The sequence below is a fragment of the Rhododendron vialii genome, chromosome 2a, assembly GCF_030253575.1.
Source record: "Rhododendron vialii isolate Sample 1 chromosome 2a, ASM3025357v1".
NCBI classification, from domain to species: domain Eukaryota; kingdom Viridiplantae; phylum Streptophyta; class Magnoliopsida; order Ericales; family Ericaceae; genus Rhododendron; species Rhododendron vialii.
Genome location: NC_080558.1, coordinates 26,377,090 through 26,388,749, shown reverse-complemented (window position 1 = coordinate 26,388,749; position 11,660 = coordinate 26,377,090). Strand labels below are relative to the sequence as shown.

Below are 11,660 nucleotides of genomic sequence, written 5' to 3'. Positions count from 1 at the left end.
CCTAGCAAATTGAGTTTGATTGGGCGGTATCCCCACACCTCGACCGGCCCCAGCCCCCGAATTTCCACCTAGGTTCTCCCCATGTTGATTAACTTCATCCTCTGGTGGCACCCCATGGCCACGACCATGGCCTCGACCACCCCGGGTTCCAGCCCCACTTCGTCTATCGTGCGTCTTCAGAGGCATCTTACTACACGATATAAGAAAGGAAGACTATTAATCACAACACTATCACCATGAGGTCAAGCCCTAACTTCCCAATGCGGGTTAACAACTCCACGCCACTCTACGGTTATAAAAATGCAATGCTAATGTTAGTCACACAAGCATGCACAAGTTATGTTAGAAGGCGCGGCATTTTGAACCCATGAGATGAAATGTCTCCCCACAGTCTCTAGGTGTTCTAAACCTATGCTTTAATACCAAGTTGTCATGCCCTCAAGTTTCAACATAAATATATAGGAGATTTTCATTAATAAAAACCTCACAATTATCCGTACAAAAACCCAAAAAGGATTTAACAAGTCCATTTCCATAAATTACACTTTAAAGTTCAAGGGTTTACAAAAAGTATATCATCGGCTCAACGGCCCCGAAACCCACAAAAGTATCAAATGGAGTTACAAATACATCTTCCAAAAAGTGTTTTACAAAGATGGCTAAGTAACTTCTTCAATGTTAGCTTTCAAAAGAATGTCCACTTCCATGCACTCCAATCATGATGCTACTGCCCTAGGTTAGAACTTGAAAGATAATGTAAGGTTTGAGCTACACTAGCCCAGTAGAAAGCTCTAATCTAACAATGTATGCAGATGAAATGCAGGAACGGTCATCCGGGATGAAAGATGGCAACCAAAACCAACGGAAAGGGCAACAACAGTAATCCGATTCCAACCTTTCATTTTCAAAACCAATCATGCGTCTTATAGAACAAACTTTAAAAACACCATATGTCAAAACGTGTCTCGTATATGTGTCATGAGCTGAAGCTCTTACTGGGCCAATTAAAGAACCCCAATGTCCTCTGCCAGGCTCTTTACCCATTCGGGATGTCCTGAAGTATCAAATGAGAGCATATAGCTCATACCGGGCCAATTAAAGGACCCCGATGTCCTCTGCCAGGCACTTTACCCATTCGGGATGTCCTGAAGTGTTCTCGTTTTGTCCGTAAAGTTTCAAAATCCTTTTTCCAACCAGTCCGTACCATTCGAATCCAACTTTGGCTTATAAAGCGATTTTCGTAAAATCACGATCAAATGAGCATTAGGGTCTTAGATACATCCAACGAAGTCATTAGGTACGAGTAATCAAGTTAAGGGATCATTCGGGAAGTGTTTGGGTAGGTTAGAAGTGATTAGAAACCAAAACGGTGAAAAATAAAGCAAAACAGTGAAAGCTGGAGATAAGCAACAGGTATCGATACCTAACACAAAGGTATCGATACCATTTGGTCAAAAATGGTTCCAGACACAAGGGCATCGATAACAATGGCAAATGGTATCGATAACAAGTGATTTTCTGGGTTTTGGAACACAAAGGTATCGATAACAAAGGCTAAGGTATCGATAACAAAGGTTGTTCGAGCAGCTTTTCTGCAGATTTTCTTGGGTTTCTCAACAACAATAACCACGATCAATGGCACAAATCAAGCAATAGAAACAAGTCATAAAGATATATTGCAAGTTAGAACTCCCTACCTCAAGATTGAAGAACAAAATCGAAAGATTTTCCAAGCCCTAGCTCCAAATTTGAAAACGGAAGGATTACGCCTCCACTAAGCTCAAACCAACGAGAAACGAGCTCTACTACGCGAAAGAATGAAGGATTGAAGGCTATTTTGTGTAAGTTTTGGGTGATTGGGTGGAGTTTGAGTGAGAGTGAGAGTGAGAGTGAGAGATGGGGGCCGAGAGAGAGAGGGACAGGAGAGTGAGAAGAGGGGAATAGGAAAATTTTTCCGTACACCCTCACACACATGCTATATACACACTACACACACATCACACTTTCACCCCTCAAATGCACACTTTATCACATTAGCCCCAATTCTCGATATTTCGAATCAATTTCCTCCTTCCATCTCTTATAAACATTTAAATAAATTTTATGAATTTACGGGTCTTTACAGATTTTGTTACGGGACTTCCGAGATCACCAAAGGGTCACGATGCTATTTGGGTCATAGTTGATCGTTTGACAAAATCGGCACACTTTATTCCTATCTCTACAACAACTACAGTTGACTATCTTGGAAGATTATATGCCAAGGAAGTTGTTAGACTCCACGGCGTTCCCGTATCCATTGTATCAGATCGTGATCCTCGATTCACAGCACGATTTTGACAGAGTTTACAGTCGGCCTTGGGCACAGATTTGCTATTTAGTATGGCTTTTCATCCACAAACAGATGGGCAATCAGAGCGCACCATTCAAATTTTGGAGGATATGTTGCGAGCTTGCGTGTTAGACTTCCAAGGTTCATGGGAAGACCATTTAGATATAGTAGAGTTTGCTTACAACAATAGTTATCAAGCGAGTATTGGGATGGCTCCATTTGAGGCCTTGTATGGAAGACCATGTAGATCACCTGTATGTTGGACGGAGGTGGGAGAAACAACAATTTTAGGTCCAGAATTAGTGCAGAAGACTACAAAGAATGTTGCGATAATTCGGAAGCATTTGCTGGTAGCTCAAAGCCGCCAAAAGAATTATGCAGGTAAAAGACGAAAACCACTTTCCTTCGAGGTTGGTGACCTTGTATTCTTGAAGGTTTCTCCAAGGAAGGGTTTGATGCGATTCGGACGTAGAGGAAAGTTAGCACCAAGGTTTATTGGACCATTTGAGATCCTTGAGAGGATCGGGGAAGTAGCTTACCGCCTTGTGTTGCCACCATCGTTGTCGGGAGTTCATAATGTTTTCCATGTTTCAATGTTGAGAAAATACGAACCAAATCCATCTCACGTTATTAATTGGACAGACCTTCATGTTGACGATGATGTTACATATGAGGAGCGACCTATCCGAGTCATAGATTCTCAGGAGAAAGTCCTTCGGGGAAAAACCATTCCCTTGGTAAAGATACTTTGGCAGCATCATGACATTAAGGAGGCAACATGGGAGCTAGAGTCAAAAATTCGTTCTAAGTATCTAGAGTTATTTATTCCTAGAGGTACGTATCGAATTTCGAGGACGAAATTTTCTAACGTGGGAAGGTTGTAAGAACCTGATTTTATTATTATTTATTTTAATTGATAGTAGGTTGCCGTGTGGGCATGTTCTCTGAGTGACGTGGGACCCAAGTGTGTATCCTAAGACTTTTTTTTTTAATTAGATGTATGTTTGAGGCAAAATTTGAGTTTTGGGGATCGAACCATCAATTCATGAACCTAGGAGATTAATTAGAATAGCTATGGAACTAGAGGGACCTATAGTGTAATTTTTTTTACAAAAAATGAGATATTTTACCAGGGGAGATCGGCTCCCCCATTTTCAATTTTGGGTTTTCTTTTTTTTTCATCTCCTTATTCTCTCTCTTGATTCCTTCACTCTCCCTCATTCCATACACAACCAAACTCATAAATCAAGTAGATTTTGGAGGATCTAAGTTGGGGAAAGCCTAATTTCATACCTAGAAATCAAGGATTTTGGAGCTAGGGGTGGGTTTGTTGAAGATTGAAAGTTAGGGCTTGGTATTTGTATCATTGAGGTAGGATACATGACTAATCCTCTTCATATGTTTATTTTTAGTGTAAACATTGTGGATTTGTTTGTAGAGCATGGGTTTTTTTTTTTTTTGATTATGTGAAATTTTGTGTTAGGGTTTTAAGGTCTCCCATGGAAATATGGATTTTTGTTTATGCTTGTTAAATCCTTGAGATTTATGTGTTATTGAGGTGTACAGATGCTAAATGTTTAAGAGTTACATGTGCTAGTGAAGTGGTTCATGTGTGTTTGAAGTTTAGTGAATACTTAGAGCTTGGATGCTTGATGAGAATTATGCGAATGAGGTTTGTGTATGAATTATTCCGTTCGATGACAAAGGTTGAAATGATTGTGCTCGGATTATGTTGGTTTAGATATAGGTGGTGCACCTAGGAAAAATAAGCTAGGCTTGGCGAGCTCTTCGGTGAAAGACCGGAAATTGATGAGGTGATACATCGTACCTGGTTACCCCGGTGCAAGGGTGGTGTTTGTACCCAACTACCCCGGTCCATGGGGTGGTCCTTGTACCCGACTACCCTTGGTTTTGTGAGGGTGGTGCTTGTACCCGATTACCCCGGTTCAAGGGGTGGTACTTGTACCCGGCTACCCTCGGTTAGATTTTTGAGTTAGCGTATGGTTATGGCGTTGGGCAAGTGTGATAGGATGGAGAGACCATATGAGGTTATTATTAAGGGATACTTATTGACACTTGATAATTATGTGTGGACTTTTAACTTGTGTGTGTTTCACGACATTTATGTTAAATTTGAACATATTTTTTTGGTTTAATCTTGTTTCCTACGGGCTTAGGCTCATGTTGTTTAATCATTTCAGGTGGCAATGAGGCGCCGTGAACTAAATGAAGTGTAGCAACATGGAGCCCCTTTTTGCGCAATTATTTGTTTAGCTTGTGTAATGGAACATGTGCGGCCATAAGGCCAGATTTGTTATAATGTCTTTTGTAGTACGATTGCGGAACCGAAAACTTATGTTATTATTTTGGAACTGTAAAACTAGAGAATATGTAATTATCTTTTGGGAAGCCCATGATATGGCTTGTGGAACTTAATTTGGCACTATAGAATATGTTGTTCTTGAGACTTATGAGAATGAAGCTATAAGGTTTAATTATATGGAGTTATGATCGATGAAATGTCTTTACGGTATAAGAATTTGTCTCTTTTTGTTTTGGGAAAATATCATCGTCAAGTTGTTTATTATTATTATTTTTTTTGAGATAAGTTGTTTCAGGATTTTAAAGAAAGAAAAGTCTTTTATTTGGTCAACTCTTTCAATGTTTGACGAGGACTTGACTTTTCAATGCGATATTTATGCCTTTATGACACGTGTTAAGGTTGATATTTTTTTTTGGGGGCGTTACATGGAATGACTTGTAAAATGGAAATTCATGAAGGTCTCAAAGGCCCTTTATTTTCAATCTGTTATTATTCTCAACTATTTTTGTGTGTTGCTAAATCCTTAACCCCTCCCTTCTTTTGAAAAAATTAGGTACTTTATTGACAGAGGGAGCACATTCACTGATGTATATGCTGAAATTTCGGGTCAGTCCGAAGGCTAAGTTATAAAGTTGTCATAGAGCATGGCAAAGACTAGGAAGAGCAAAAAGCTAATCAAAATAGTGATGCCACACACTCCAGACCCGGCGCTATCGATAGCATTGTAGAAGATGGTGTATGTTCCTGAAGGAGAATGAATGCAAATGATGTACCATGCTGTTCTTTCTAGTATTTTGTGTACACGTTTAGCATTGCCTGTTGTATGATTGTGTGGCAGACATAAAATTTTCATGTAGTCTTACAACCCTAGAAAGACAATATCATCACTGAGAGAGCTGGCTTTGAAAAAATGTTTTGCGAGCTATCCTAATTTGTTCACCCTTGCTGAATTAAATGTACAATACTTGTTGTATCATTTTCTATTAGACTTAGAAAGATCAGTTTATCACTCATAATGTAATCTCTTAAAATGAGGCCAACCTGTTTTCTTACTAGATTGGTGTAGTAGATTGATGTATGTAAGTAATCCAATTCTCATGTTTAAGATAGTATTTGCTCCGGATGAACAAAGTTATTGGTCTTTTAGAATAGATGACGTAGTCCACTTTCTTTCCACTTTTTTTATTGACTTGCCTTTTTATACCCCTTAAAATGTTGGTTGAAGTTGAATGGGAGATGGGTCCCCCCCTACTTTATTCGTAAAAGATGGCAAGTCAGCCAAAGGTAAGGTCTACATCATTTATCATAAAAGAGCAAGTTAGCAAAAAGGAAGGATTATGTCGATTATCTAAAAAGAACACTACCATAATTTACAGAGACTGAGTCGTATCTCATGACATGATCTTGTCCCATTTGAATGGTCATTTAAATGGAAGTCATCTCACATTCAACCTTAACTAGCATTCATGCATTTATATGTGTTCATGCCCCATACTTGGTTGTGATTGTAGAGGTGCTGAATGACATTCAATGTATTGCAAGCAAGTAAAAGGAAATGAGGTTTACGAGCATTAACTCTATAGGCGGCGAAAAAATTGAGAGGACTACATTAAGTATTCTAAATGACCAATCTTGTTTTTAACCAGGACCAAGTCATATATTCTTACAGAACTTTCTCCTATTTTAAGGGCACGTGAAGGTAGAAAGTTAGGGGGAGCCATCTCCTATTCAAGCTCAACCAACATTGTATGAGGTACAAATAAACAAGTAAGTCAGTAATTATAAAAGATTATGTCAGGTATTAGTGAGGACTAATCATTATGTTAACAGAGACCAAGTCATATTTTCTGAAAGAACCTTGTCCCATACAACTGACCATCATAATGACAGGTTTAAGGGAAGATGATGGTGGAAAGTTAGGGAGGCATCTCCCATTCAATTAAGCTAAACCAACATTATCTGAGGTATAAAATAGCAAATCCTTAATTATAAAGGACTACGTCAGGTATGAGTGAGAACCAATCTTTCGATCTGTTCACATGGACCAAGTCATATTTTCTGAGAGAATCTTGTCACGGATAATTGACCATTATAATGTCAAATCTAAGGGCACATAAGGGTGGAAATTTAGGGAGGCATCTCCCATTCAATTAAGCTAAACCAACATTGTCTGAGGTATAAAATAACAAATCATTAATTATAGGGCAAATTTTCATAGTCGTTCCTCTAGTTTTACGGTTGTCTCAATTTCGTCCCTGTAGTTTGTTTTACGTTCCAAATTGGTAAAATTGTTAACACCGTTAATGAAAGTAACGGAAAAAGTATGACTAAAAAATTAAGTGCTCCAATTTTCAATCCGGTTGAACCGGTGCGAAAATCTTATTTTTCTGATCATTTTATCTTAAATGGTCATAATAGATTTTTGGCTCTAAGGCTTTTCAATGAGCACCCTAAGAAAGCTCTGAAACTAAATAAGGAATCTTCGGGTGCTTGTTGAAAGGCCTTAGAGCCAAAAATCTCTTATGACCATTTAAGATAAAATGATCAGAAAAATAAGATCTTCGCACCGGTTTAACCGGATTGAAAATTGGAGCACTTAATTTTTTAATCATATTTTTTCCGTTAGTTTCATTAACGGTGTTAACGATTTTACCAATTTGGAATGTAAAACGAACTATAATGACGAAATTGAGACAATTGAAACTAGAGGGACGAAATTGAGACAATCGTAAAACTAGAGGGACGACTACGAAAATTTGTCCTTAATTATAAAGAACTACGTCAGGTATGAGTGAAAACCAATCTTTCTATTTACATGGACCAAGTCATATTTTCTGAGAGAATCTTGTTACAGATAATGGATCATTATAATGACAAATCTAAGGGCACATAAGGGTGGAAAGTTAGGGGAGTCATCTCCAATTCAATATCAATCAACATTGTTTGTGGTATAAAAAAACAAATCATTAATTATAAAAAATTACGTCGGGTATGAGTCAGGACCAATCTTTCTGTTCACATGGGCCATCAAAAAAATTCATATTTTCTGTCAGAACCTTGTCTAATATGATTGACAAGTCTAAGGGCACATGAGGGTGAAAAGTTAGGGGAGTTATCTCTCATTCAACCTCAACCAACATTGTCTGAGGTATAAAGTGCGAATCATTTTTTTCTAAAAAACTATGTCGGGTATGAGTGAGAACTAATATTTCTATTCATATGGAGCAAGTCATATTTTATAGAAGGGTAAATGTTACATTCAAATATAAAGAAAAAAAGAAAAAGAGTTCGGATCTAAGAAAAGGAGTGTAAAAATCACTATGGGTAAAGTCAATGGTACAAATACATCTTTATGCAAGATGATTTGATCGTGTTTGTTTAATTAGAACTATAAAATTATCGCTAGTTATATCTATAAAAGAACTCCATCAAAAGATCCTATATGATCCTAATTAAAAGCAATAGAATGTGACGTATCAATTGTGAAGTTATTTTTTTGTTTTGTCTTATGAAGATGTCAATTTCACCCTGACTGTGATCGCATTCCTCTCGTCCTTCTATCTAACAACAGAAATTGCCTTCCATTTTGCAACTGGTACCTCTACTTCGGCATTTCCAAAACTTTGCCGAGTTGGTTAAGATCAAAGAAGCAGGCAAAAATCATTCTTATTGAAAGATGATACCATGTTCTAAACTGATACATTGACACAAGAGAAACTATGATCTAATACCTGAGAAGTAAATATTCTGCATGCACAGAGAAAAGGAAAAAAAATGTATATTTTTTTGAATGGCAACGATGAAGCTGAATTACAAAAGGTTAAGAGAAACTATGATCTAATACCTGAGAAGTAAATATTCTACATGCACACAGAAAAGGAAAAAGAAAGTAGATTATTTTTTTGAACGACGAAAAAAGAATTCTTATTAACGATGAAGCTAAATTACAAAAGGTTAAGAGAATATCCCAACCAGATTGCCACGCTTCACCACGACAATCATAAGTCATTCAAACCCAAGGATTGACAAGAAATCAACCCAAATTAAGACTAGAAAAGAAAGCACCTACATACAAATGGAATATCAAGCTTCCAAAGATATCCCATTCCTAGTGAAAAAGCATGTAGCAAGAAGCAAACGTCTCCAGATCCAAGCCCCTTCAAACAGTCTTCAATATGATCAGATATTCATGAACCTCGATTCCAGCTTATCTCCAAAACTGCCATGAAAGTAACAGTCTTCAAGTAGTTTCCAAACAGTAGATTCCAAGAATTACAGCAATAAATTTCAGCATAAGAAATTGCATCATATCCAAAGCTCCAAATAAGATTATTCAGCAGCCCAAATTGTAGCAGCAAAAGCAGCAAACAGCAGGCACAAGTGTTGTGAAGTAATTTAGCAGCAAGCAGCAAGCACAAAGAATTGCCAGAAGCCCTAAAATGCAAGCAGAACAAGGACAAGACAAAGAACACCCAAAAAGGAAAAGAAAGAAGATTATGCCATTCCTATCTATAAAGTTGCAACAGGTCAACTGATTTTACTCTACAATTCTAAAAAATTTCACTCTGTTTGACATTATACAGAATTTCAGAAACAAAAAACTACTACTACATGAGAAGGAGATCTAGTATCTAAATACAGAATACATTGGCATATCCTCTGGAGGATCATAACTACGGTCACTGTCCTGGAAACTTTTGAAGGACTTGCAATCATAACAGACAAAATCACCCCTGATATCTAAAAATCGTTATACCATTGTAGTAGGCCTAAAGAGAAAGTGTCTCAATAGCAACTCTATTGTCTCCTGAGATGAACCATCCTGAAAAATGATCTTGCTCAACAGCCCACGATCAAGGGATTTTTATCCTTGTACATGTGATACCTTTTTGCATAGTTTCTCCAATGTGCCAACAAAATGCTGCATATTGTTAAGTTTTGAGTCCATGAACATGCTCTGCAAAGAAGCTGCTAATGAGGAAGAGAGATGACAAATCCAAATATCGTATACCCAAAATTTCAGCGGGAGCTAAAAACCACATCACCAAACATGCATCTAATAAAGTGCAAGAACCAGCATATCTTATACCCAAATTTTCAGCTGGAGCTAAAAAATTACCAAAACGAAACAGATTTCATCTGGACTATATGAGGTTCCACCACGATTATCACTACCGTATTTACCTCACAGTTATAGTAATTGCAACTGCTCTCACATTATCAATACATAAAAAAAGACCCATAGTCTATAATTTTAAATCGCAAGTCTCCAAAAAACTAGAAAGAAAAAACCCCCACAGATTTGTTCATACAATTGCCAATTCTTTTCAACACCAAAAATCAATAGCAAATACGGAAGCCTAATTGAAGAACTAGAAATAAGGTAGTGTTCATACACTGGACAATTATACCTTCAAATTGCGCCTCGGGTTTCATAATAACCCTTGAAACTCCAATTTTACACATATCGTAATGGATTTTGCCGATTTCCATGGTGACTTCGGAGCATCTCAAATGGACGAACATTAGGGAGAGAGAGGAGAGCAGAGAACACCTGAGAGAGACGAAAGAGAGATTTAGAGAGAAGGAAAACGTTGAAATGGAGAGGTTTAGGGCTTCAATGTTACATATATATGTAGGGGTAGAAATGTAAACTAACATAGCCTTACCATGTCTTGGTGAATAGTTTTGCTTGTGTCATGAGAGTGGTAATTTCAAGAGTGGAGACCATCTATTGGTGATTAATCTCGGTCCATGCCTCCTGCCAATAATTTTCCCAAGAATTTTTTGGCTTAGTAAGACCCACTTGCCATGTTTGAAAAGTCAATTCTAACCACTAAAGACGAAACTACTCTCTCCATCCCGATTTTGTTGTCCCATTTTTAACTTTTTGAAAGCGTTTGACCTCAAAAAAATTGACTATAATAGTCAATTCATAATGTTTTTAATAGGCAATATGGATCTTGTTTGGTAGATCTCAATTAGTTTTACTAAATAAAATCTTCAAAATCATAAAAAAAAAATTATAAAATGTAAGATATAAGTATATTTTTGAAAGATACGAATTTCGACAATTGGACAAATAAATTGGGATGGAGGGAGTATTATACTAGTAGTAACATAAAATAGGAGGATCTCATACATCATCGATTATAATGCTGTTTATTTCACCACCAATGTGGCATGATAGGATTTATCCTTCATTTCTATTTACGTAATTTGATTCACATACCAAAACCCATAATAATTATCCAACCAACACATGAAACATCAGTAGAAATCCGTAAGCATTAGCTACAAAAACATCCAAAACATAATTCATCCTTATGCTAACAACAATTGGTAGGAGGGAAACTAGGCTGAAAGTGGAAAGTAGCATGCAGCTTCCAGAGCTATAAGATTAAGACACTAATCCGAATGAGCATCTTGTCCATCGGGAAATAAGAAGATTAAGAATAAAAAGAATCCTATCCAATGGAAATCATCACCTAATTAATATGCAAAACCAAAAACCCTCTGCATTTGAAATTGAAGCCAGGAATTAGGATCAAACATGGCAAAAACCTACAAGGATGGCTATAAGTAGTGTTGCCTAAATCTTATAAGATCAAAAAGCGAAGAAGATAAGTAAGATAGCTTTATGAAGAAATCATCCTTGTAGGTGAGACCTCTCAAAAAAAAAAATATTTCGAATGGTTGTTGAGTCCTCAATTTCATCTAGAAATATTCGGAATTGGAGTAAATTGATTTCAATAGAGTAGAGGGCAATGTCGTGAAACATCTAGCATCGATTATGAAGGTGCAAATCCTGAGCTGTTGGTAAGATTGGTGAAGCGAAATTAGACGCTTGTCACAATCAAGTCGAAGAGGTTATATCCTAGAAAATTAGAAATTGGGGAGAAATGCGACAAAGGGAATGACCATATAGGGCTTGTTCATATGAAGATTGGTATTTTAATTAGGCGTTTGTAAAGACCCGTATAAATTTCAATTATCGAAAAGTTG

The 11,660-nt window shown here is 37.1% G+C and overlaps 1 long non-coding RNA gene across 1 annotated transcript; it reads right to left on the bottom strand.

The window, feature by feature from the left end:
• Positions 1 to 9,135: 9,135 nt before the first annotated feature.
• On the bottom strand, positions 9,136 to 10,158 carry LOC131316003 (uncharacterized). The gene is made up of 2 exons (XR_009196960.1): positions 10,067 to 10,158; positions 9,136 to 9,623 (listed from the first exon to the last, which is right to left on the bottom strand). It is a non-coding gene; the product is annotated as an uncharacterized LOC131316003 (long non-coding RNA).
• Positions 10,159 to 11,660: the final 1,502 nt, after the last annotated feature.